At 38.7% G+C, this 27109-nt stretch overlaps 1 pseudogene across 1 annotated transcript; it reads left to right on the top strand.

The window, feature by feature from the left end:
• Positions 1-3887: 3887 nt before the first annotated feature.
• Positions 3888-7623, top strand: LOC143621649 (putative galacturonosyltransferase 4; annotated as a pseudogene). The gene is made up of 4 exons (XR_013151572.1): positions 3888-4087; positions 4667-5024; positions 5899-6464; positions 7282-7623. The product of XR_013151572.1 is annotated as a putative galacturonosyltransferase 4 (transcript).
• The last annotated feature ends 19486 nt before the right edge of the window (positions 7624-27109 follow it).

Consider the following 27109-nt stretch of genomic DNA (forward strand, 5'->3'; position numbering starts at 1 on the left):
CTGCTTAGTAGGTTCAACCATGGCGAGGTTTGCCTGGTTTCCCAGTAACTTTTGCAACCAGTCAAGCCCTTCATTCATGACCAAGGCTTGTGAGTTACTAGCCTTGACCTGATCCCCCTCTGTCGTCTTCTTCTTATTAGGTGTAGTAGAACTTTTCGCAAAAGAACGATCAACATTACATGGACCCGAATACTCCTTTTTCGACTTGTCGCATTCTTTAGCAAAGTGTCTGTATTCATTGTAGTTGTATCACTTTACCTTTGACTTATCAAAGCCTGCCCGTTTGTTTAACGTGGGTAGATCTTTGTCGGTTCTTTGCAAAAACCGTTTTACTTTACGAACAATCATGGTCATATTCCATTTCAGGTTCATGAGTTCGAGATCATCAGCATCAATCTGATCGTAGTCCTAATCAGTTAGTTCGCTCGTTGCTATCTAACTCCCAACTAGTTGTTCGTAAGAAGTCATGCATGCATTCAAGAATGCGAACTGTTCCTCTGCCTCCTTCGTATTAACGTTTGGCGGTAAGCAAGACTGACTTGAACTCGATTCCGTATTCGCACCAGATGCCATGAAACATACATTAGGTCCTAAATTACAGCCCTGAGATCCATCAGTCGAACTTTGCGAATAGAATGTTGTAATCGGGACTGAGCCTCCTGAAGTGTTTGCCAATACGACCCTCCGTATAGAGTTGGATTCTGGCTGGTTTTCAAAGAATTTTGGCACTTCATATCTTACTCTCTTCTTCTAATTTGTTGATGAACTCTTTAGTAGTTAGCTCACATTACGGAAGTAGCCACTTTCCTTCAAGACAAGTACAAAGGTCGAATACGTTGGTGGAAAAGCATTCTTCAATGTATCAATTTTGTCCACCTCGGTTGGCTCTAATTTGACTTAAGACATTTTAGCAATGAGATGACAAAATCGGTTGATCATCTCCTCAACGGTTTCATTATGGAGAAGCATAAAATTCCTGAATTGAAACTTTACCATGGTCTTTTTGCTTTCCAAAGTATTCCCCAGACTACGTGTTTTCAGTGATGCAAACAATGTAGAACAAGGTTTGATATGGCTAAATTGATGAAAGATATTCTCGGGTAATGCCATTGTCAGTGTTAAGTATGCTTTAGTCTCATTCTCCATGTCTTTGAGCTCATTTGCTTCATACATATTAAATGCCTTATCTGTATACCCAGTAGATGCACTGTCGACTTATGGTGGCAAGCATACAACATCCAAATGTCTTACACTACCCGGGTTAACAGACCCCAAGTAAGCTCGGAATCTTGGTTTCCATTGAGCAAAGTCCGATAATTTGAGTAATTTCGGAACTTTGTTATGAGATCTGATCTCATTTTTCATGTCAAACATCTATTGCATTAGGACGTTTTGAGAAGCAAGTGCATAATACGAAGATTGATTAGGTGAATACATGTTTTGTCAATTTCAGAAAATCAAAGGACTTGAATTGCCGAAACCAGAAACTTGTATCACGAATGGGTATACTTTAAGAACGCCAATGTGCAAATCACTGTTCACACGAATGAGCTTTAACGAAAGGGTTTATGAGATAACGAAAGAATAATTTGACGAATGGTGTATGAATAACCAATGAAGTTTTTAGCGAATGGTGTTTGAGTAGCGAATGAGTATAGTGTTTTAACGAAGGACCGGTTTGGCGAATGTGTGTAGTGAATTGATTTTCATAACGAATGAATCTAGGCGAATGATCAGTTACAAACACTTATGATTAGGATAACGAATGACTAAACAATTAACGCATGTGCATTCATCAGAGTTCATTAATGTCCAGAAATTCAAACATGTCCAGATCAGTCCAATTCAATGCAATACCTATCCCAATCAACTAAGAATTTCAATCCGAGCTATTTTGGACTTAAACTGTAACATCCGGAGAAATTCCATACTTACTTTGGGCCAAAGATGTAAATTTTAAAATTTAAAGGACCAAAAAAATTCTCAAGACAAGTAGTGTGAGAGAAATGAAAAAAAGAAATTAAGGCACCTCATGTTAAGAAAAATCCATTCCACATGGAAAGATGTAAGAAAGTGGAAGTATTCCACATGGGTATAAATAAGAAAGAGAAGTTCATCCCATATGGAAACAAGGAAGAAAATGGAATCTCTTTATAAGGAAGAGAGTTTCCATAGTAATGTTCTTATGTGACTAACCACTCTCCAAGTCCTAGCGGATGGTGCGAAGCACCCGACGCGCACGGACTCAGGCGATGGGCGTAATGTGGTGTTTTGATGTCGCACTTTGCACTTCGCACGCATGTATCTTACATTAGAGCGAATGGGCTATAATTACCAAAATGCCCTTACATTAATAAACTAATATAATAAGATAAAGACCGAGACGCTCGTATGATGTATCAACAATGTAGGTGAGTCGAGAGTGTAAAATGAGAAGTTTTTTTTTGATGTTTTTGAGTTAGGTGGAAAAACAATTGATCAAAGACCCCATTATATAGTTTTAGGACCTCAAAAACCGGTTCCAACGACTATATTATATTTTGAAAATGAGCATTTAATTAGGAAACCCGATGGAACCGGTTATTCCGGGTACGAACCGAAACCAGGGAGGAATCAATTTTTGAAAGAATATTCAGAACCCGATAGGGGTTTCCGGATATTTAAGAACCCAAACCGGGTATAGGGTCCATGGGGTACGAACCGGAACTGGTTTTTTTTGCACCTCTAAGACACATTATATACATATTAAAAACCAATTAGGAGCTATCTCACAAAAACTACTATTCATCAGATAAACCAATAAGATTTGAGCATTTATTCAAGGTAGTTATGTGAGTATTTGAAAGTCAGTGAAACAGTCCATGCATTTAGAAGCTTATCTACATGATTATATTATTTTATTATTCTTTGTTTATAATTAATTTTTACTTAAATGTCTCGACATGGTAACATTCGATTCATGTTTCAAATTTAGTATTACCATATTTGTATTCAAAACCGAGCTACCTTAACACATAAACAAACTTTATTAACTTGTTATTATTAAATCTTGAAAGCTGTACACCATCCAAACGTAATAGCCGACATAATTTCGCCTCCTCCAAATCAAATCTTCTCTGCGCTTGGCTTCATCAATCCAATAACCAGTATTCATCAGAATGAGCATTCAAATCTAATCCACTTTCGACCAACATGAAGATGTGGATGAGAAAGCCAGTGCTCATATTGCTCTTCATCACTGTTCTTGCTCCGATTCTTCTTTACACCGATAATAAACTCACCACATTCTGTAATGCCCATTTACGAATTATTATTATTATTAGTTACAACTAAATTGATTGTTGTTTCCTTCACTTTATATTGCAGCTGGGTATGAATTCGATGCTCAAGATCCTCCTTTTGTAAGAATATTTTTTTCCTTTTTGTTAAATTTTCTGAGTGGGTTTTCTTTCAGTCGTTGAATCGAGATTTGTCAATATCTGAGTAGATCTGTAGTTCGTGTTTCCGATGCTGAAAGATCTAGGAAAAGTAGATCAAGGTTCTTTTCTTTCATAAGTTGTGTCTCTTACTTTTCATTATTTAATTTCTGATGATTATTTTGATGTATTAGAACCACCCAAGGAAACTGGGACGGATGAAGAGGATAACATTATTAGGCCACGCCAAAACAGACTCCAGTCACTTGAAAACAAGTTAATGCTAGCAGCATCTCAGGCTGTAAGTTTATTGATGACTCTACATACTTAACTATTTTTATTTTTATTATTATCATGCATTTCATTTTCACAAGGTTGCATGCATGATAATAATAATAAAACTTATAAACTGAGACTTAATTCTTGTTATTAATATTGTTTTAGGAAGCCAAACCCGAGGCTGGCAAAACCAAAAGTGAGAAACCAAGCGAACGTGTTTTGGTGGATAATCGTGTTCGATATCTTAAGGATCAGTTAATTAGGGCAAGAGTTTACCTTTCCCTTTCATCAACAAGATCTAATCCTCAAGTTAATCGGGAACTCCGGTTACGTATGAAAGAAGTCCAACGAGCACTCGGTGATGCAACCAAAGATGCAGATCTTCCAAAGAAGTAAGTTCTATTGTCAATATTTGTATACACGCAATTCCATATATGCCCCTGAAAAGATACACAGCATCATTTACTTGTTCAAAATACTAAATACCGTATTTACTCAATATAGGGAAGGGTATGGATGCCATAAATTTTAAAAATGGTATATTTGATATTACGAATTTTTATCGAGTTTAGGGTTCTATATATCCCGGCAACTTTACATAACATCATATTTACCATTCGACAACTTAAAAGTATCATATTTAATCATTTAAATGAATTTATAATTTGTCTATTGTACCCTTTTTCTTTTACATAAATATGATATTATGTAAGTTTACAACACTGCTTAAAATAATTTATAATATGACTATTTTACCCTTCTTTTTCTCTTAAACTCCAAACTCTAATATCCTAGTATAAGTTTCAAGGGAAGGGTGATATTTTTGGTATTACCAAAATACCACCCTTTATTGTGTAAATATGGTATTATACTGGGGATAGCCCTACCAAAAGTGGTTCGTTATCTATGATGATATAATTTATCTTCTCGTTTTGGAATATAATATTTATTCAATCTTGCTATTACTTTAGTGCGTATGACAAGCTGAAAGCAATGGATCAAACACTTGCAAAAGGGAAGCAAATGCAGGATGATTGCACTGCTGTTGTAAAGAAACTACGCACGATTATTCACTCGACTGAAGAACAACTGCGTGTGCATCAGAAACAGGCCTTGTTTTTGACTCATTTAACCGCCAAAACCGTTCCTAAGGGTCTTCATTGCCTTCCTTTATGCCTCTCAACCGAATACTACTCGTTAAATTCTTCTGCACAACAATTCCCGAATCAAGAAAAACTAGATGATCCAGAGCTGTTTCACTATGCTTTGTTTTCGGATAACGTGTTGGCTACTGCAGTGGTTGTGAATTCTACTGTTACCAATGCTAAGGTAATTGATAAAGAGTTGTTTACTTGTGATTAGACGGGCTGTGTTTTGGTTGACTTTTGTAGCACGCTTAATTAAATGGGCTGACCCGTTTAACCATTTTTTACAACTCACTTACCCGTTTGACATGTTTACAACTGGATCACAACTTGTTTGCCTCATTTAGAGAAATGGGTTAAATGGGTCCTGTTCGGAGTGACGTGTGTAGCATGTTTTATTAAATACCTCAACCCGCCAACCCGTTTACGGCCCATTTATTACAGCCTACTAACTCGTTAACAGTTTAGTACTTGATTACAACCATTTGACTTCTTTAGATAAACTAGTAAAAACTTGTGTTCGGATTGATATTTTTAACATGTTAACTATGTTGACCCTCCAACCTGTTTACGACCCCATTTAATACAACACACCAACCTGTTTTACATTTACAACTTTATTTCAACCTGCCTGACTTGTTTAAATAAACGGGCTAACCAGATCATGTTCGAGTTACAGAGCTTTAAGTGTGACTCAATTAGGGTTGATATCTTTTACACGAACGATAATATGGTTCGTGTTCGGGTATTGTCAACTCGACACAATTGACACTCGCAACTTAATAAATTGCTAACTGTTAACGTATAAATTTTCATATTAAACGATTTGACCCGCCAAACCCTTTAATAACCATTTATTGCAACCCACCCAACCGTGTAACGTGTTCAAAACTCGATTACAACCCGTCTGACTCGTTCACATAAATGGGTCAGACGGGTTGTATTCAGGTTACACTATTATAAATGTGTCTAGGTTAGATATATAAGTTGTGTTTGGGTTCTAACAATTCAGACCCTAAATTTTCAAATTTGTAATTATTAACGTGTAAACATGGCAGGAACCTTGGAAGCACGTGTTCCACATCGTAACTGACAAACTAAATTACGCTGCAATGAGGATGTGGTTTCTCGCAAACCCACCCGGTAAAGCCACAATCCAAGTCCAAAACATTGATGAATTTACATGGCTAAACGCAAGTTATAGCCCGGTTCTCAAACAATTAGCTTCTCAAAACATGATCGACTACTATTTCAAAACACATAAACCGGTCGACTCAGATTCAAATCTCAAATTTCGCAACCCAAAATACCTATCAATGATGAATCATCTTCGGTTTTATCTTCCCGAGATCTTTCCAAAGTTGAGTAGAGTTGTGTTTTTGGATGATGATATTGTGGTCCAAAAGGATTTAAGTGGTCTTTGGGCTATTGATCTAAAGGGTAAGGTGAATGGTGCGGGGAAAATTTTCACCGGTTCGACCGGTATTTGAACTTTTCGAATCCTATTATAACCAAGAATTTTGACCCGCGAGCGTGTGGGTGGGCGTATGGGATGAATGTGTTTGATTTGGAGGAATGGAAGCGACAGAATATTACAGATGTTTATCACTCGTGGCAAAACTTGGTAAGTGTTTTCATCAAACAAAAGCGTTAATATCGAGTCTTAACTAGGGGTGTTTAAAAAACCAATGAAACCGACCGAAATGCCCGACTGAAGGGTTTTTGTGGTTTAGTGGTTTTAATGGTTCGGTTCGGTTCGAAACTTGGAACCCCAGCCATTTGACAGTTTTATGTATTCATTGTAATTAAGGTGCTAAATGGGTTGCGTTCACGGGTGGGCGGGTCTAACCCGATACGAGTCGAAAATTTGACAGGAACCTGAAAATTGCGTCAGACATATGAACCCGAACAAGACACGAATATTCTCGTTTAAACTGAAAATTTTTTATATGTATATAAAAGAGATACTTTCTATTATAAAATCTTATTAATTTCTCTTTTAAGTTCTATTTTAAGTGGTGGCACATAATACCAACCTATTTAAGTTATGACATAAAATACCTTTAAAAGTAACAATAAAAAAATAAGTAGGCTAAGCTGGTTAACCTGTTTTGCTGAACAGGTTTGCAGGTAGCGGGTTCAACCCGTACCTGCCCGAACCCATAGCTAAACCAGTAAACCCAAACCCACAAATTTCGTGTTAAGTTCATGTCGTATCATAATTCGCACCCCTAATTATAGTCATCAACCATCTATTTCATTTTAAAATTTGTAGAACAAACTAATGATCTTGTAAAGAAAATAAAAAGATGTTCAAACTGCCAAAAACCGAATCGAACCTTAAACCGCCGAATCTGTAAATAGGCCAGTTTGTTTTGTCGTTTCTTAAAACCCTACTTAGTGGTTCAGACCACAATTTAATATGTTTTGTCTTTGTGCAGAATCATGAGAGACAACTATGGAAGCTGGGTACACTGCCACCGGGTTTGATAACCTTCTGGAAACGTGTATACCCACTGGAAAAATCATGGCATGTACTTGGGCTTGGGTACAACCCGAGTGTGAGCCAGAAAGATATTGAAAGAGCAGCCGTTATCCACTACAACGGGAATTTAAAACCATGGCTAGAGATAGGGATACCCAAGTTCCGAGGGTATTGGAACCGGTTTGTTGACTACGATCAGGTCTACATGCGCGATTGCAATATGAGCCCGTGAGAGCCGATCGGGTCAGTAACTAGTATATATTCTTTGATTGGTCGGGGTTGGTTAGTTTGTTCGTTCGGCTGGCGTTTTGTTGTGATTATTATTTATGTTAAGAAAGTTGATGTTTGATTGATCTTCCAAACAACATGTTGGGTTTTGGTTGAATCCAGAAACAGGATGATATGCATTTTGTATTTCTGTATATTATTTACATAGTTTGTAGTGATCATACACTTGATAGAAGTCAACATATGTGAATCTTTAATTTGTTTCAGTTCTCTTATCGTTAAAAGAATTGGGTGGTCAAATTATAAGAAAATGTTGATGTTTGATACTTTGATTAGTTATAACGTTTGATCAGTAATGTTCATCGCTAGCAACGATCATAATCGTTAGAAAATTTGCCTTAGTTCTCTTATATATGTACTCTAGTTATAGGCTACCGGTTGTCAAATTTGGTGGAAAGATCGGGTTTAGGTGTTTGATCTCTAAAGCCACCAAGAACACAAAATTGAGTCTAGGGTTGAAATGCTTATATTTATCACTTGCTTTAGGTCCAAGATTGGCCTAGTAATTGAGTTAGGCTATGCCAGAAGTCAATAGGACATTAAAATATAACCACCATTTAATTTTTAACTTTTTAACAACAAATTTCTTATAATTCTTGTCGTGTGTGAAACTTAAATTCATAATCTTACCCATCCAAATTTAATTGTTCAAAATTTTTATCTTTGCCAATTACCATCACCCTATTACCCTATTGGTATAATTATTATTTATATACTTTCAATAATGCCCTCAATTTAAAGTCAAATCCAAACATAAATATTAAATATTTTATTTGCATCCTTGTATAACTATAATAATTTGTTCTATATTTAATATATTTTTTATATAAATCTTTTAAATACTTTACTTAGGCTAAGTGGGTGACAAGGAATGATATTGGGCAAGAAACACCCCCCCAACCCAATAAGAATACCTTTATTCATAACTCAACCCAACTCAACTTCTTAATAAAAAATTAATTTCTCTCTTTCATCTACACAACCTAACCCAACCCAGCTTTTCACTTTTATTCACAACCCAACCCAACCAAAATCAATTATTTTAATACATATATCTTATTAGTTTTTAATTTATTCTATAAAATTTAGTAAAATTAATAAAAATATTTATTTTTTAAACAATATTATTTAAGTATAAAAATAATTAAAAAGATAATATCAAAATTCTATTAAAAAAACCTTGAATTTTTACAACTATTAAAAAAACAAAATTTTATATATAATAATATTAAAAAATACATATTTTTAAAAGTGCTCCGTTTCTAATAAAAATGATATCAAAATATTCATAAAAATAAACTAAACAAGACTATGTTTTTAGATTTTTGACATAAGTCAAATAATATAAATTATTAAATAAAACTCTCAAATTATATAAAAAACAAATTGTTGGAAAGAAAAACAAAAGAATATTTAATTAAAATATGGGTTGTGACCTAGGTTGGGGTTGCAACTCAGGTTGTAGTGTGAACATGATTTAATCTTTTTATTTATTCCTCAAATAGTATCATGACCTCCTAAGAGGTCACCAATAAAAGTAGTCTAAGAGGGAGGGGGGGGGGGGGTGCATGAACTTGTTGCTGGAAGTTTGGAAGAATATAATTTTTTTTAATATTATGACCGTTGGCCAACGGTCAAAACTAAAAAAAATCAAAACAACACACACACACACACACACACACACACACACACACATATGCCTCTTCTTTTTCAAAAAATACATACTTCATCTCAAACATTTTCAATCTTTCAAACAAAATTATATCTCTTCTATAAAAAGACGTACGAAAATGAATTCTAGAAACAACCTGAACCATCCACTCCTCGGTTTCGACTTTTGGGCAATACCATACTCCGCAAAACCAACCGAACCTAAATATACATGACTCAGTTTCGGCTTACACCCTACTCCGCAAAACCAACAAACCAACTTCCCAAACACCAGAAACCAACCGAACCTAAACTATCCATTTCTTTTTCCCAGCTAGAACTTAAACATGTATGATAACTTTATCAACCCCCCAAAACTCCATGCCGGTGTTCGGGTCTAGCCAACCGGAGCTGGAGACGGGGCCGGGCACTTAATCAGCGCGGGCCTCGAACTCCATCCGAAAGGTGGCACGAAAACACAAAAAGAAGGAACCGGGGAGCTTGTGGCACCATGCATTTTCACGTTAACTCCGTTAACCCACACTCCATTATCTTGCACGTCATGCATAACATTTACACGAGTCAGTAACAAGTCACACACATGAGACCGTCTGTACGCGTTGGTGATTAATGTCAAACAGGTTACGTAATAACTTGCATGATTTAATTATTGCACGATAAGTGATTATGTGTTACATGTTTTTCCATATTATAAATAGTTATTATAATTCTAGTTTATAAAAAATGAAACGCGTCGCGTTGAGCGTAGCACGAAGCTACGGCCGCTGCACAGCTATGGGGATGACCAAATTCGGGAAAAATTGTTTAAAACTTATTTTTCAAACCCTAATCACCCCACAACTCTTTCCAGCCATCTTTGGAGAAAAAATTGAGTTTTTGGGTAATTTTGGGAACTTGTGGGTGATTAGGAAGATTAGAGTTCATTAACATCATTGTTTGATCGTTAATTGTAAGTGTTTCATCGATAATCACTCGTTTACATGCTTTTCTATTGTTCTTGTAGAAAAACCCAAATAGAATATGAAATATTTCTGTAATATGGATTTTTATGATGTGTGTTCATTTATTGATGTATTAAAACAATAGGGTTGTCTTATGCTTGCTATTATATTAGTTTTGATGCTTAAAAGTTTCTAAAGGATTCATACTCGCTTATGGTTTTGACTGTAACTTGATGGTACATGCTTAGTTTTGATCGATTCTTGATTCCTTGATGTTCTTCTTTGAGTCTAGTTTCCAGAATGCTATAGTTTGTAATTTTTGGATGAGTGGATCATAGTTTTTCTGATTTTACAAAACAGGATGTCAAATCTTATTCGGGAATATTTTGCTGACCTAACTTCCCGACATCATAACTTGAGATTGACAAAGCCAAAAGGGTTTGTTCCACATCTAGAACTTCAAATTTTGAGTTCGGATTATAACCCAATTAGCCTTGCTTGTATTGGTTTCCTTTAGTCGTTTAACCAAGTCTATACTTTTTATCACGCAACCTGGTGGATTATGTGTACCTACCTGTGATGATTGATTTATGTTGAATGTTTTACGCAAAGGAAAAATATTATAAAAATATCTTGAGAAATCCAACTCATACATGATTATGTGGTAATTTTTGTGGAATTTACTCTAAAGGATGCTTGGTTAAATAAAATAAGTTATACATGAAAGAATCTGTCACACCCCGACCCAAGGCAGCGGAACATGCCGGGACGTAACGTATTGATCGGACATTAGCTCAAAAGACACTAATTAGAGTGAAAATAATTGTTTAATTTATTAACATTTAAACAAGTACATAATTATAATAATCGAATCAAATGCATCATACTTTGTATTTTGAATAGATATCCTAAGGCACACTAACTAACTTCAATCTTGATAACATCAAATACTTGAACCTAGAGCATGTATAAAATTTGAGTTTGTCAACACGAATGTTGGTGAAAATACATAAGTTTAAGTTTATATAGATAAAAATCACAATCCATATGTCAATGATGAGCATTACAATATGAAAATACAAACAGATAAGTAGATGTGGACCCGCTCCTATTGATACAAGATCAATGTACTTGGGTATATGTATGATCATACTAAATGAGGATGAGATACCAACCACCAAACATAAAATAAGCAATTAAGCACATAGAGCATAGCCATAGATTATGCAATCGTCACACATAAACATAAATTGAATTGTGTTTAAATAGATGCGGTCTAAAAGACATAATAATGTAAATAAGATATACATGCTACCCTCCTAAAATTTATAAAAGATGAAAAAAGGGTTTGTAAACTCACCTTAAATTTGGTGGGATGAAAGATTAATTATTGGTTAAGTGTGTGAATGTCCTAACGTATAAACCCTAAATAAAAGTAATAAGGCTAGTTTTAGTTTATGTTTGATGAATAATTAACTAAGGACTATAACGTTATGATGATATGATAGCATGTACTTGAAAAAGGAAAAGAAAAATGATAACAGAATTGGGTAGCTAGCTGACCCACAATAGATAACTTATAAACAAAATATGAAACAATTCCAAAAAATTATAAAAAAACTCCAGTCAACTAAATCAATGTGTTAGGAACAACTTTCATTTAGAAAGTTTGGTCAGATTGGAACCCGAGATTGGCTAAAATAGCTATTCTTCTAAAAGGGTACAGATATGCGCAATGATTTTAAAGTAACGATTGTAAGGCCATACGAAAGAAACAAAATACAAATAAATAGTCTTTAGAGCCGTAACTCAATAAAGTTAATGATAGGCTTTGGCTTTGCATCTTTCTAGTTTATTATGGCCAAGTTATTGCTCCACCTTTGTCGAACAATGATGCTGTCAAATCTGGAACATTGTAAATAACTTGATGCTTTGTAATGGATTTTGATAAATAAAAACTATGAACCACTTGTGGTATGATAAATACAGTATGTATTGTCATGTATCATAAAAATCCTTACGGTTTATAAATTAAAATAAATTAAACAAAACAAAAATTTCATGAATTTAAGAATTTATGAAGGTGTGACCACTGAAGATCATCTTCCAACCTTTAGGTCTTTGTCTCCTCCACACCACACACCATGGTGTATGGATTCTGTGGGATCCTTGACATGATTATATGATGGTTTTAGAGCCATTATAAACAAAAAGAAAAATAAGAGAGAACAAAAAAAGTATGATGAAAATGGAGTAAATAAATTAAAACTTTACTTGGAGAAATATTTTCGGGAGAGAAGAAGAGATGAATGAGAAAGGAAATAAGATGAAAATGAAGGTTATTTATAGTTGTGATTAGGATAAAAAATTAAAACTTTAATTAACGAATGTTACAGAATCTGTCTTGTAAATTGCTTGATCAGAATTTGAATTATATGACAATTTCTTAATGGTTTGAACTTGTTGTGACATAGGATGCTTATTAGAAAAACTTAAACTATTGACATTAATTTTAATCACCAAAGTGTTGTTTAGTCAAGTCCGTGTTTGTGTGTGAGTCATTACGTGAGTCTTAGAGTGTCGTATTTTGAACACATCCCCATAGCTTAACACTTGTACTTGGTATCGGTTAGACGGGCACATTTTCTTTCGTTAATCTTGTTCGTGGAATCTCATTTGCATACTTAAGGTGAGTTCATACTTTTCTTATTTGCTTTCGAGGAGAAAATACCAACATTTTCTTATATAGGTTTTCAGGAAGAAAACACAAACTTACTTATATACTGGTTTTCTTGAGGAAACCGCAACGACACATTTTATATTTTTCGTAATTTCTTATATATCACAAGTTTATACTAGATGTCTTTATATCACTTAAAGTCCTTACATTACTTTTAGCCTATAGGATGGAATCGCAGGGTTATATTGAGTAGTGCTACTGGGTTTGGCATACCCCAATTGAACTAGTCGCGCTAGCATGATTGTGATGTCTTAAAACAAGTGTTATATTTACATAACTTTAATACGCCAGTGTTGGTGATAGACCTGGTAAGAAGGCATACATACAGTCAGCTTCAATTCAACAGTCTAGTAGCTTGTGAATGGGTTAGCTACCTCGATATATTTTGAAATATGCTAAATCTTCTTATACATGTTACATTAGCATTTTCGTTATTATAACTTATGAACTCACCAATCATGTGTTGACACTTGGGTATTGATACTTATCCAGGTCGCTAGGTATTGCTAGGGAGCGCGTAGCACGCATGATTAGAGTTTTCCTTATTTGTGTGAACTTGTATTTCAAATTGTTTTACATTAATGGGTTGTGCATGTTTGAGCACGTGGTTTATTATTTTAAGTCGTTTATCTTTACGCTTCCGCAACAATTTAAACTGTTTGGTTTGGTTTTTGTTTTCTCAGGTTTGAATGAGACATAAATAATATTTTGAATATTTTAAATTGGTTGTTTGGTATAACAAATGAGCTAAATCTTAGTATCTCGCACGCCTCGTGGTAAAAATCCGTTAGTCGAAATGTGAGGGTGTGACGGAGCCGGCGGCGCCATGGGAGTACTTAACGTGAACGGAGGAAGAACTAGCTTTCACACGAGCTTCGATGCCATTTCGGAGGATCCCGAAGTCTGTAAGTTATTAATCTTAAATATTTATTTAACTTTATTTAGTATTTTTTTTTAAATCAATATTAATTGTAAAATTAATTTTAATAGTAGCAAACTTTCAAACCTCTAGAATTTTTTGGAAGAAAATATTTGAAGTTTGGGTCCAGCTCACGGGCAAACCGGGTGATTACCGAGGTAAACAAGCGGTTCAAGCCCATTGGAATGTCATAAACAAAGAATGCCAAAAATATAGTGGGATATACAACCCAGTGAAGCAAACTGGTTGGAGTAGCGGCAAAAACGACGCCAACATCCAATCTCGAGCGTTAATCGAATTTCGAACTCAAGGGAAACAGGAAGGGCGAGAAGGGAAGGCATTTAAGTATTTAACTTCTTGGGAGAAACTTCGGGTTTGCCCGAAATTGAACGGGGCACCCACCGTTCTGGTCACTCCACGATCCGACGCATCATCCTGAGCATCATCCCGGGCTCCAAAATGGTAGAAGACCTAGTCTTCAACAAATTCGAGCACACCTACAACACCCTCCGATGCTCATAATTTCCACCTTGCTGACGAAGACGATGAAGATGAGGTTAATTTAGGGGATGGCGACGTACAAGAATTGGCTCGACCCCTCGTGAGAGGAAGAAAAAACAATGGAATAAACGTGGAGGTTTCATCGTCGACACAAGCTGATGGGGGGCCGCGAAGATTTAGGCCGACTGAACGATATGTTCGGTCGTTTCGAAACCAACGATCGGTTTGCCGGTCTATATGAATTGCGGCAAATGGAACGAGACTACGAGTACCTCGTCTTAAAGGGGTTTACCGAAAAGGCCGCATTGTTGGAAGAACGACGATCACAAAAAATAAGCAAATTTACAGCCTATGAAAGTAGTTTTTAGTTTTATGGTTTTTTTGTTATGTATTTTTTTCGGTAATTCTTTTTTTAATTTTAATTTATTTATTTAATCTAATGATTTTTATTTGTTTAATTTAATTATTAAAAAAATAATATAAAAAAGATAACGTGACAATGTGATGAGACTACAAAACCATTACGAATTTACGCCCCTAAAATAATTTGTCTCTTTGCTAACGTAACTGCCACGTATCAAAATTCATGTTAACTTATGATAAAATCAACCTCTAATCATTAGAATTTCATTCCACAATATATACACATATGGTTACATAGGACTCTCCACAAATTAAGGAAGAGTTGACAAAGTAAAAAGGAAATACAATTTGTTACAAAAATAACTAAGTGTCCTATTATACTCCAATACCCCCCCCCCCTTCAATCCAAAAGGTGGAGGACCGACGCTTAGCATACTACGAAAGGCTTCAAACGGAGCGCGCGGAAGACTTTTGGTAAAGATGTCAGCCACCTGAAGATTGGTTGGAACAAACCGAGTATACAATCTACCCGAGGTGACCAATTCTCGAACAAAGTGATAGCCGAGATCAATGTGCTTAGCTCGCTTATGAGAAACTGGATTCTAAGTCATGAAGAGAGCGCTCTTGTTATCACACAAGAGGGTCGGCCTGTCAGGAGGTAAAGCATTCAGTTCTGTCAACAAATGCGTAATCCAAACTATTTCAGCAGCAGTGTTAGCCATGGCTTTATACTCTGATTTGCAGCTAGATCTAGAAACAGTTGGTTGTTTCTTTGCACTCCAAGAGACAAGATTTCCTCCAAGAAAGATAGAATAACCGTAGTTGGACCTTCGTGTCTCGAGACAACGAGCCCAATCAGCATCAGAGTAACCGATCAAAGAGGATTGAGATGGTTTAGTAAACATGAGCCCAAAGGAAAGAGCGCCTTTCACATACCGAAGTATACGCTTCACCGCTTGGAGATGATCAACTGTAGGAGCATTTAGAAATTGAGAAACCTGATTCACAGCATAGGAAATATCAGGTCTCATTATTGTTAAGTATTGCAGGGCCCCGACCATTGATCGATTAAAAGTAGGATCGGAGTAAGGATCACCATCTGACCGAAATGATTCAAGTGGAGGATGTGGGGTAGCTATCGGTTTTGAATCGAGAAGCTAATCACGTTTCAAGATATCCGTAGCATATTTTTCCTGGGTAAGAAAGAGACCCGTTTGGGTGTAAAGCACTTCAAGGCCGAGGAAATAGTTTAGGTCTCCGAGGTCTTTGGTGGCGAACTCCTCATTGAGCCGATGGGTGAAAGAGCCAATAAGAGATTCATTGTTACCTGTGAGAATCAGATCATCGACATAAACTAACAGATACATAACATAACCATGTCTTTGGTAGATAAAGAGATATGTATCGGCACGACTGCAATGAAAACCGAAGGTGGTAAGGAAGGAGCTCAAGCATTGAAACCATGCTATAGGCACTTGTTTAAGGCCATAGATAGCCTTAGACAATTTGCACACATGATTAGGAAATTTAGCATCAACGAAACCCGGGGGTTGCTCCTTGAAAACAGTCTCGGTCAGGCTACCATTTAAAAACGCGTTTTTAACGTCAAGTTGATGTAGTTTCCAATTATTCAAGACCGCAATAGATAGGACAATACGAACAGCACATGCCTTAACAACCGGACTAAACGTGTGAGAAAAATCAAGTCTCGGTATTTCAGTAAAACCTTGAGCTACTAAGCGGGCTTTGTAACATTCAATTGAACCATCCGAATGATATTTAATCCGGTATACCCATTTGGATCTAACCACATTTGTAGATGACGGACGAGGGACAAGAGTCCAAGTTTTGGTGCGATGTAAAGCAAGTAATTCTTCATTCATGGCCTCAATCCATTTAGAGTCTTTAGAGGACGTTTTGAAACCACGGGGCTTAGTGACGGCGGTTAATGCCATATGCAAAGGATGACATGAAAGTGAGGCCAAATCCGCAAAGTGTTTGGGTTTGAAAATACTGGATTTTGACCGGGTATTCATGGCATGAGTATTGGTGGTTGATACAATCGGGTCTGGTGGACAGCCGGGATTTGGAGTTGGTGGATTTGGCAGTGGGCTGGTGGATGATGTTGGGGTTGGGCTTGGAGATGGTGTTGGGGTTGGTGTTGGAGGTGGGCTGGTGGATGAAGTTGAGGTTGGGCTTGCAGGTGGTGTTGGAGGTGGTGTTGGAGGTGGGCTTGGCGGATTGGGAAGTGAGCCGAAGGTGGGCTGAGATGTGTTAGGATTTTGGGAATGAACACATAATATACATGGATCAATGGGTTTCGAATTTTGTGGGCTGGTGTCGTTGGGCTCGGTTGGTACAGGTTGAGGACGAGTTTTAGAAGCAGAAAATTCATCCAGGAATGTTGTAATGTTTTGGTGGGAAATTGTGGGCATGTTGGCAACACCATTAAACGGAAAATTAGTCTCGTTGAACCGAGCGTGTCGTGTGATGTAAACCCGAGAAGTTGAGGGATCAAGACACCGGTATCCTTTATATTGTGAGCTATAGCAGAGAAAGATACACGGGAGACTTCGAGGAGCAAGTTTGTGCTTCGAGTAGTCCCGTAAATAAGGAAAAACTTGGCACCCAAAGACCCGAAAATTTGTATATTGCGGCTGTTGCTCAAATAAAACTTGAAAAGGAGACTTATTATCCAATATGGAAGAAGGTAGCCGCTTGATTATATAGGTAGCCGATTGAAAAGCTTCCACCCAAAATTGACCCGGAATGCGTGCATTAAACATAGCAAGACCCGTTTCGACAATATGCCTATGTTTTCGCTCCGCACACCCATTTTGCTGAGGCGTGTAGGGACAAGAAAAACGATGAAATGTCCCGTTGTCTTCAAAAATCTTACGAACCGTGTTATTAACAAACTCGGTTCCACCATCACTTTGAAAGATCTTGATTTTTCTCCCACATTGTGTTTGCACTAGATTTATAAAGATGGGTAAAACTGTGTAAAAACCCGTCTTTGTCTTTAGCGGATAAAACCACGTAAACCTGGAATAGTCATCAATGAACACAACATAATACATATAACCATCCTTGGACCTAATAGGAGATGGTCCCAACAAATCACAATGAATAAGATCCAATGGATGCAAAGATCGTTTTAAATTGTCATCAAAAGAAAATTTTTTACCCTTGGCCAATTGACAAGAAACACAAATGTTTGGTTTGGGCAAAACCGAAGTAACAGATAAAGCCCCCAACTTATTCAAAACTGAAATATAATCAAAACAAACATGGCCCAAACGAGTGTGCTAGAGTTCATAAGAAGCACGATTAGCAATAGTTGCAACCAAAGCTTGAGGAATCTCTTTCAACACGTATAGACCATTTTCACAAACACCTTTAGCCAGAACTCTTTTTGTTTTCCGATGCTGAATATGAAAGAAAGGTTGAGATAAAAGCACGTCAGCCGGATAATCAAATGTTAGTTTGCTGACTGAAAATAGTTTCTTTGTCAAATTTGGAATGACCAAAACATCTCTTAATTTAATACGATCAAAAATAATTGAAGTACCCGTGTGAGTAATGGGAAGCGACATACCATTGCCAAAAACAACACCATGGTTACCTTGATAAGGAGCGAATTGATGAAGAGAATCAAACTCAGGAATCATGTGGGCAGTAGCTCGGGAATGAAAGGCTTTAGCCAAAGACTCATCAGAGGACGAATGTTGCTTAGCATATTTGGGAAGATCCGGACATGAAGTTGCATAGTGACCATAGTTCCTGCATATTTGACATAGAGGAGACCGTTTTTCAAATGAACGTCCACGACCGTTTGAAGAACCCCCACGGTCACTAGAATACCCCCACGATAGTTGTTGCCCCGGTTATTGTATGACCGATTTCGGGAAGAGGATGAGCCCCCCCCAATTATGCTGAGCCGTGAAGGCAGCCGGGGTTGTGGTTACCCCGTGAATAGTGGACATAAATATCTCGTGACTCTCAGCTTGAGTGACGAGATCACGAAACGTAGGAGCGGGTCTGGTGGTTCGAATGGAGACCGAAAAATTTTCGTAAACGGGACCCAGACCACAAAGATACTAGTGGAATTTATCCATCTCAAGTACCGGGTGACCAATAGCGGCTAACTGATCACAAATACCTTTGAACTTCCGACTATATTCGATAACAGATGAATTACCCTTGGTGAGTTGGTGGAGAGTATCTCGAAGCGAATACATACGTTCCACTAAAGAATTGCTAAAGGCCGACTCTAAAGCAAGCCAAATGTTTCGAGCACCGGAGATGCCTAAGACCTCCGATGCGACTTCTTCTGTTAAAGATGCATTGAGAATGATTACTGCCCTTTGGTCTTTTGCTAACCAAGAGGACAATTCGGGATTAGGGACGATTTTGTTTTCCACAGTGATAGTGGAAGTCGGCTGGGCTGTAGAACCATCAACATGGCTAAGGAGGTCTTGAAAGGCAAAGATGGGAAGCATGTGATTTTTCTACACCAAGTAGTTGGTCGGGGTAAGTTTTATTGTGACTAGATGGAGAAGGGTACTCATTGAAAGTGATTCCGAGGTAGCAACAGTAAAGGAGGATTCGACCATGTGAGAAGAAAAGGAAGACGGCAAGATTAGAGTTAGGTGACGGCGGGATTAGGGTTAGGTGAGGAAGAGAACCGAATTATATGGCTGATACCATGTTAACTTATGATAAAATCAACCTCTAATCATTAGAGGATTGCATTCCACAATATATACACATATGGTTACATAGGACTCTCTATAAATTAAGAAAGAGTTGACAAAGTAAAAAAGAAATACAATTTTTTACAAAAATAACTAAGTGTGCTGTTATACTCCAATAATTCGTCTCTAATTAACAACCCCAATACACATTAGGTAACATGCTGATTGCTGATGTCAAATCATTAGCCTGCTTACAGTGACTGACTGAAAATAAAATAGAAAGGAAAAACAAAGGAGACAGTTTGACCTAGTCAACCCTAAATTCTAATTCCTTTCCTTGGATGCATACAAGTATTGTGGGAATGAAGATACACCAAATACGGTATTTGTTTTAGTTTTAAAATTTATTTAAGAATCTTGCAGTTGTCCACTTTACCTTCTTTTGAGATGGCAACAAGCATCATCTATTAAAGATGGCCACCATCTTTTCAACCTTTTTGACCCACAACATCTATGCTCACTCATTGATCCATTTATCGTTTCACTAATATTATATACATATACACGCACACTTAATAATCAAGTAGGAAATCTATCAAAAAAACATTTACACACTATTTTTCAAACACTTCCACTTAGTTGTAACAAGGTGTATTATGAGAAAACTTAGGTGGTTGGTTATATAGCCATCATATATATTTTAATTAACAGCACCGATATAAGTGTTTATTGTGCAACCGGAATGGTTTATTTTTCAAAAATGTTAAGTGAATATACATAACATGATGAAAAGTATCATACACTATAACATATAAGAAAATCTTTAGGAATGACATATGACATCATAGATGTGTTACTTTTTTATTAAGTAAATTATTTTGGAAGAAACTTATGCAAACAAATATATAAAAAGAACGGGAATAATGTGCAACTAACTGTTATTAAACAAGTTAAGTAATGCATGTGTTTGGAATTGCACTAAAAAACACAACTTTGGTTTCGAATCTACGCGTTTGCTTTTGGTTTTATAACCCACTCAGTCATAGTAAAGCAACCAAACAACTTCTTTGCACCTTTTTCTTTGTTGTTTTACACTTTTACATTCTCATTATTTTTTTATCATTTTTCTTTTACTTTACATCGTAAATTAGAACCTTGTTTCTTTCGGGAAGTAGGTAGTGATGATGTCTGTAAACCTTCAAATGGTAAAGCTGGCCTGCCCAACCAACCGACACTTACAATTGGATCATGATTCGGTTTGTCGTTTTCCGAAACAGTACTTAACAATTAGATTATTTCTTTTTCATAACGATTGAAGCGGAAACTAAACACTCTAAAAATTAACATCTCCGACCGTCCAATGTTATTTTCGAACTTCGAAGTCTCCTTTTCTTTTTTTTTTCTTCAAAATTTGGAGAAGATATTAAGAAGAAACATTTTATTTTAACCTTTCTTTAAATACAGATTATTTTATTAAATATGACGAAATGATATTTAATCTTGTAAAAGTAGTATGAAATACTGTTTTTTTCTTTAAAATAATAATTAAGTCAATACAGAACTTTTTTAATAAAAAAATCAATTTTTTTTGAACGACCAACTAAGTAAGTACTTCGTACACGGCCCCCATTGGCTAAAGGTAGCCCGAGCCGGCCACGAGTCCGGACGGACGGAGCCTCTAGCGGTCCACATATTGAGGGATTCCTCGGATAAAACCCGACCCCCACACCCGTCAAATGGCACGACAGCGAGGAGCCGGTAAAACCGGGTGAGATCAGGACTCAAACCCTGGCAAGCCAGGGTTATCCTTTATATCTCCCATATAAATTGGTGATAGTGAGGTAAAAAATCAAGATAACTTTAATTTTTAAAATTAACTAGTTAATATGAAGAAATTTAAAATATGTAAAAATGTTTTTAACAAGGTGAATGGAAAGGAAAACACGTAGGGTCACTTGCGTCTGTTTTTGTTTGTCCTTCGAATCAATAATAAATCAGTGCCATAATAGCATTAAATGTTACTGGACCGTTATATGTATTTTATGTTGCTGGACAATTTTTACATTTTGGAACGAATATATTTTCTTTTTAACGAAAACTTTCATCAAACAAAGGCATGCTAGCAAAACGCTAATGGCCAACAAACAAAACTTAAAAAGAAAAAAAATACACCAATCCATCCAATTTAGCAATTTAAACGACAATCTATTTTTTATCCCAAGAAACGCTAAAGAGTTGATGTCCTCAAGCACTTGAGAAGTTGTGGAGACTTTCTAATGAAAAATTACTTCATTCTCGATTTCCATATGCACCAACACGCCGTCATGATAATGCCTTGTAACACCTTCTTCTTTATATTGCAAAGCGGGGCTGATTTATGAGTTGTGAGCAAGTACCAAAAAGGTGAAAAAAGGAGGAATTTTACACCAAGTACTAACAAGATGACAGATTTTATTAGCAAACTGACAAAAAGTTAGTAAATGATTTGCATTTTCAGTCCCATCATCGCATAGCTGGCAATCGGCTGAGTCAAGTTGGACATTTCTAAATGCGAGACCCTCCCGAGTTGATATTCGATCCATCTCTGCTCTCCAAACAAAAATGTTGATTTTTTTAACCCAACTGTTCCACCTCGTTGCAAATAGTTCTTATGAACCAATAGCACGGTGCATCACCTTCTTCATCGAATCAACTGAAAATTCCTCGGAGGAGCCTTCAATCCAATTCTATTTATCCGCCTCTCCTGAAAAAGTAACCTGGTGGCATAATATTTTTAAATCATTTATGTTTTCTTCCAAATTCAAGGCATTTTTCTTCCACCTCAATTTCCCAAATATGTTATGAGCATTAAAGCATTCTGCCACCAGAATACCTTTGTTCGTTTCTATGTAATATAAGTTTGGAAACATGAATTTCAACGGTTCTGAAGTGATCCAAGAATCTTGTTATGAGCATTAAAGCATTCTGCCACCAGAATGACTGCACTTAGACAAAACGATATTTGGAATTTGGTTCCTACACATGTAAACGCCAATATTGTTGGCCTGATCCACCGGTTATATCCAGCCTAGCTCAACCTGCCCCAAACTCTCCCATCATTGGGCTTCATACACCTTAAGCTTCTTAGCAAGATCCCTTATACGCTGCCCAGTTGAAGAAACACTAAGTTACCCCGGCAGATTACGGATAATCTTAGGGTTAAGTAGATGTTTCCCACGAGGGTTAGGTCCGGCAAAGATGGTTATTCTTCTGATGACCTGCAAAACAGACACCGTGAGCTCGTCACTGAGAAGGGGGGTACCTCCTTGTGACCACCCTCCGGCGTGAGAATCAGACTAGATTGCTCTAAATACAAGTGTATATTAAGAGAAATAGCTAGAGCAGATAAGATATGTGATGGTATAAGATAGTGTATGATACCGTTCCAAGGTGTTGGAGTATTTATAGCCGAAGGTAGGTTTCCAAGCAGGTACAGCCAGCTGTATAATATTCCTTTTCTACCAACTGTGGGCTACGCATGTGCCGTGCTGGTGGTTGGTGGGTAGGCAGCGGCTGATAGTGACATGGCCGGCTGTGTACTATTCCTTTTCCACCAACTGCAGGCTATGTACGTGCCATGATGAGGGTTGGTGAGTAGGCAGCGGCTGATAGTGACATTTTGTACTAGAGCGTGCTCCTCGTCGTACTGTTGTCAGTGACATTTTGATAATGGCTTCGACCTTTTCAGGGTTCGCTCTGAAGCCATCTTTAGTAACAATGACTCCTAAGAACTTCCCTTCTTCCATCCCAAAGGAACACTTGCTCGGGTTGAGCTTCATGTTTATCTTTCTGAGCATGTTGAAAGTTTCTTCGATGTCTTTCAACATCGTTTCTGGGTCAGGGCTTTTGATGACCAAGTCATCCATGTAGACTTCCAAGTTCCTCCCAATTTGGGCATGAAACTCTTTGTCCATCAGGCGTTGGTATGTGGACCCGGCATTCTTAAGTCCAAATGGCATCTTTTGATAACAAAATGTGCCATCGGGCGTCCGAAATGCGGTTTTGTCCTAATCGTCAACGACCATGTGGATTTGATGGTACCCCTTATAAGCATCAAGGAAGCATTTAAGGCGAAACGGTGCTAACGAATCTACCTTAAGATCAATTTCGGTTAACGGGTAACAATCTTTGGGGCATGCTTTGTTTAAGTCTTTGAAATCTATCCACATGCGCCATTGTTTGTTAGACTTCGGTACCATAACGGGATTTGCAACCCATGTTTGATATCTGCTAACGCGTACGATGCCCGCGTCAAGGAGTTCCTTGACTTGGGTTCTACACGCGTTAGCTTGTTCCGCCCCCATTACTCTGCGCTTTTGTATGACTGGCGTAAAATCCGGGTCACACTTGAGCTTATGCTCTGCCTTACTTCGAGGTACACCAGTCATGTCAGCTGGTGTCCACGCGAAGATGTCAGCGTTTTTCTGTAGTAAGCGTTTGAGTAAGGTGCGCGTAGGAACAGTGACTGTTGGGCCAATGGTAACAGCCTGGTCAGGGTATTTGCCATTGAAGGCCCATTCTTCTGGTTCGGTGATGGTTGGTTTAGCCATCTTTGGTTTGGGTTTTGATGAGACAGATGCGATGCATACCTGGGGAATACCGGTGATCATCGCTACACCCTCAGCTGTTGGCCATCCCATCATGCCGTGGACTGAAGATACCACGGCATTGAATCTTGCCATCCCGTCTCTCCCGAAGAGAATGTCGTATGTGTGGTGTGGCTTCCTCATTACGACAAAGTCCACGTCTTCTGTGCGGGAGTGTTTCCCGTCTGTGAGAATGACGGGGAAAGATAGGATACACAGGGGGGTGTTTGTGCTGCCGCGAACCCTTCCATCGAGGCGTAGACCGTTTCCAGGCGTTCCTTGTCTTCTTCGTCTAGCTTGTCGAAGAACTGCCTGTACATAACCGTTGACGAGGCACCGTTGTCAGCAAGAGTGCGGGAAGTGATGTAGTGCCCCAGCTGGCTTTTGATGACGATAGGGCCTTCTTTGCTGGGTCCTCCTGGCACTCGCGGGAAGCGCACCTCAGCTTCCTTCCACGCGCATGGTTCTGTCGTTCGTCTTTTTCTTCCTCTGACGTTACTATGAACCATGTGGATGCTGATGTCAACGGGCTTTCGTCCGTTGCTTTTGTATCGGTTATCATTCTTCCCTCCATTCTTGATTGATGCCACAAGGTGTGTAAGTTTTCCATCCTTGACGAATGTTTCAACAATATCCCTCAAGGATATACACTCCTCAGTGGTGTGACCCTTTTTCCCGTGGAAGTCACAGGATTTGCTCTGATCCGCGTTATGTCGCTGCCGGACCATTGGAGCTTTTGGCCATGGGAGTTTTTCGGTGGCAAATATCTCCGTAACGCTTTTGGTGAGTGTCGTCCACCGGGGGTTTCGGCTTGATGGGTGCGTGTTATCCCTTCCGCCTACTAGAGGGCGAGAGCTGGATGAGGTGTCAAAGTTTACCCTTGACTGCCAAATACCTAGCTTCCTCTTTTTGTTTTGCCGGGCGGTCCGGACGTTGTTTTCTCTAGTCCTCTGCGTGTAGAGGTTTGTACTCTGCGTGTAGCGCTTGGCCGCCGTCATGATGGCATCCCATGTGGATGGCATGCCATCTTTACCTGTCAACGTGCGGATAAGCTCTGGGTATTCGGCGCCCTGGATGAAAGCGGCGCGAACAAGATCTTCGCTTATGGTGCCCAGACTCAGCTTTTTCGAGTTGAAGCGAGTGATGAAGTCTAGTAAAGATTCATCCTCTTCTCTAACGCAGTTGAGGATCGTCCGCTGCTCTTCAGTATATTTCCTCTGTTGGCTGAAGTGTTGGCTGAACTTGTGTTGAAAGTCCGCCCAATCATAGATGTGGTGGACCGGTAAACGATCAAACCACGCCCTGGCCGCTCCAACCAGCGTCATCTGGAACATATAACACCACGTGGGTTCCGTCCAGTTGCAGATGGTTGCCCCCGCTATGAATTTGTTCAAGTGATCATCTGGGTCGGATATACCATCATAAGTGCCGATGTTGGACATCTGTTTGACACTCTTCGGGGCGATTGCTTCCGCAATGTCCCTTTCAAACTTGGACGTTCCCGCATTTGCAACAGTTGGTCTAAAGATTTTGGAGAAGTCACGTGGGTTTCCCCCCGCGTTCCTTGGTTTGAAGGTTTCTTCAAAATCCCTTCTTGGTTGGAAGTCCGTTTCCTTGCGCTTCCCTTTCGCCCTATGACGAGGGTTTGCGTCACTGTCGGACTCCTCCCAATCATTATCCAAGTACTCGCACTCATTGCTCATGTTGAGCTGTTGTCGAGTGTTTCCGAACTCGTCAGCCTGTTGGAGTGAACGTAAGCGTTCATCCAACTCAGCTTGGAATTCCTTCTGACGTGCTTCCGCCCACGCTTTAACTTGATCAAGTGTTTGGCGGGGGAGCCTCGTCTGTTGTCTCTCCAACTGGGTATCGGTGAATCCCAGTGAAGGATTGTTTACTGCACTTGCCCCGGCTTGGGTAACCGGGGTAGTGTTCGGAAAAATTGTGTACTCGCCGGTGTTCCCCCCAGTAGCTGGGGTTGTGGTTACCGGGGTTTCTTGGTCACTCGCTGGCCTTGGCATCGGAGTAACCTTAACCATCTTTCCAGAGGTTTTGAAAAAACTGAGAAAATTAGTTCTAGCTTTTATGCATGGATGGCGCCAATAAAGAAACACTAAGTTACCCCGGCAGATTACGGATAATCTTAGGGTTAAGTAGATGTTTCCCACGAAGGTTAGGTCCGGCAAAGATGGTTATTCTTCTGATGACCTGCAAAACAGACACCGTGAGCTCGTCACTGAGAAGGGGGGGTACCTCCTTGTGACCACCCTCCGGCGTGAGAATCAGACTAGATTGCTCTGAATACAAGTGTATATTAAGAGAAATAGCTAGAGCAGATAAGATATGTGATGGTATAAGATAGTGTATGATACCATTCCAAGGTGTTGGAGTATTTATAGCCGAAGGTAGGTTTCCAAGCAGGTACAGCCAGCTGTATAATATTCCTTTTCTACCAACTGTGGGCTACGCACGTGCCGTGCTGGTGGTTGGTGGGTAGGCAGCGGCTGATAGTGACATGGCCGGCTGTGTACTATTCCTTTTCCACCAACTGCAGGCTATGTACGTGACACGATGAGGGTTGGTGAGTAGGCAGCGGCTGATAGTGACATTTTGTACTAGAGCGTGCTCCTCGTCGTACTGTTGTCAGTGAGCTGTCACCCTGTGATGGGCTGCTCTGGTCATATCTTGTCTATTTTGTCCATACCTTGGCAGGTATAGTACAAAAGATCCTCCAGAAACGTACGGACTGGCTCATTTGGGCGGGAGTATTCCGCCTTGCTCATTCCTTCTTCAGGTGACATTACTGAATTATTGAGAGTTAGTGCCTTGTGCGTGTAGCCTTGCTATTAGTACGGGTAGCCTTCCCTGATGGCTTGTATCCGCAGCTGCGGGAATTGGCGGGGGTACTTCACCATTGGGAGGCTTTTTCCTGCGGGAACAGCTGGCGTACTGCGCGTAAGGTCTTCATCTCTCTGAGCATGGTGGGTCCTGCGGAACCAGTTGGTCTTTGCGCAGACGTCCCTCTTCAAGGTGAGTCTTGCG

This window comes from Bidens hawaiensis, unplaced genomic scaffold (genome assembly GCF_021521415.1).
Source record: "Bidens hawaiensis isolate Kalapana, Puna unplaced genomic scaffold, B.hawaiensis_p1.1 tig00002924_1, whole genome shotgun sequence".
Classification (NCBI taxonomy): Eukaryota; Viridiplantae; Streptophyta; class Magnoliopsida; order Asterales; family Asteraceae; genus Bidens; species Bidens hawaiensis.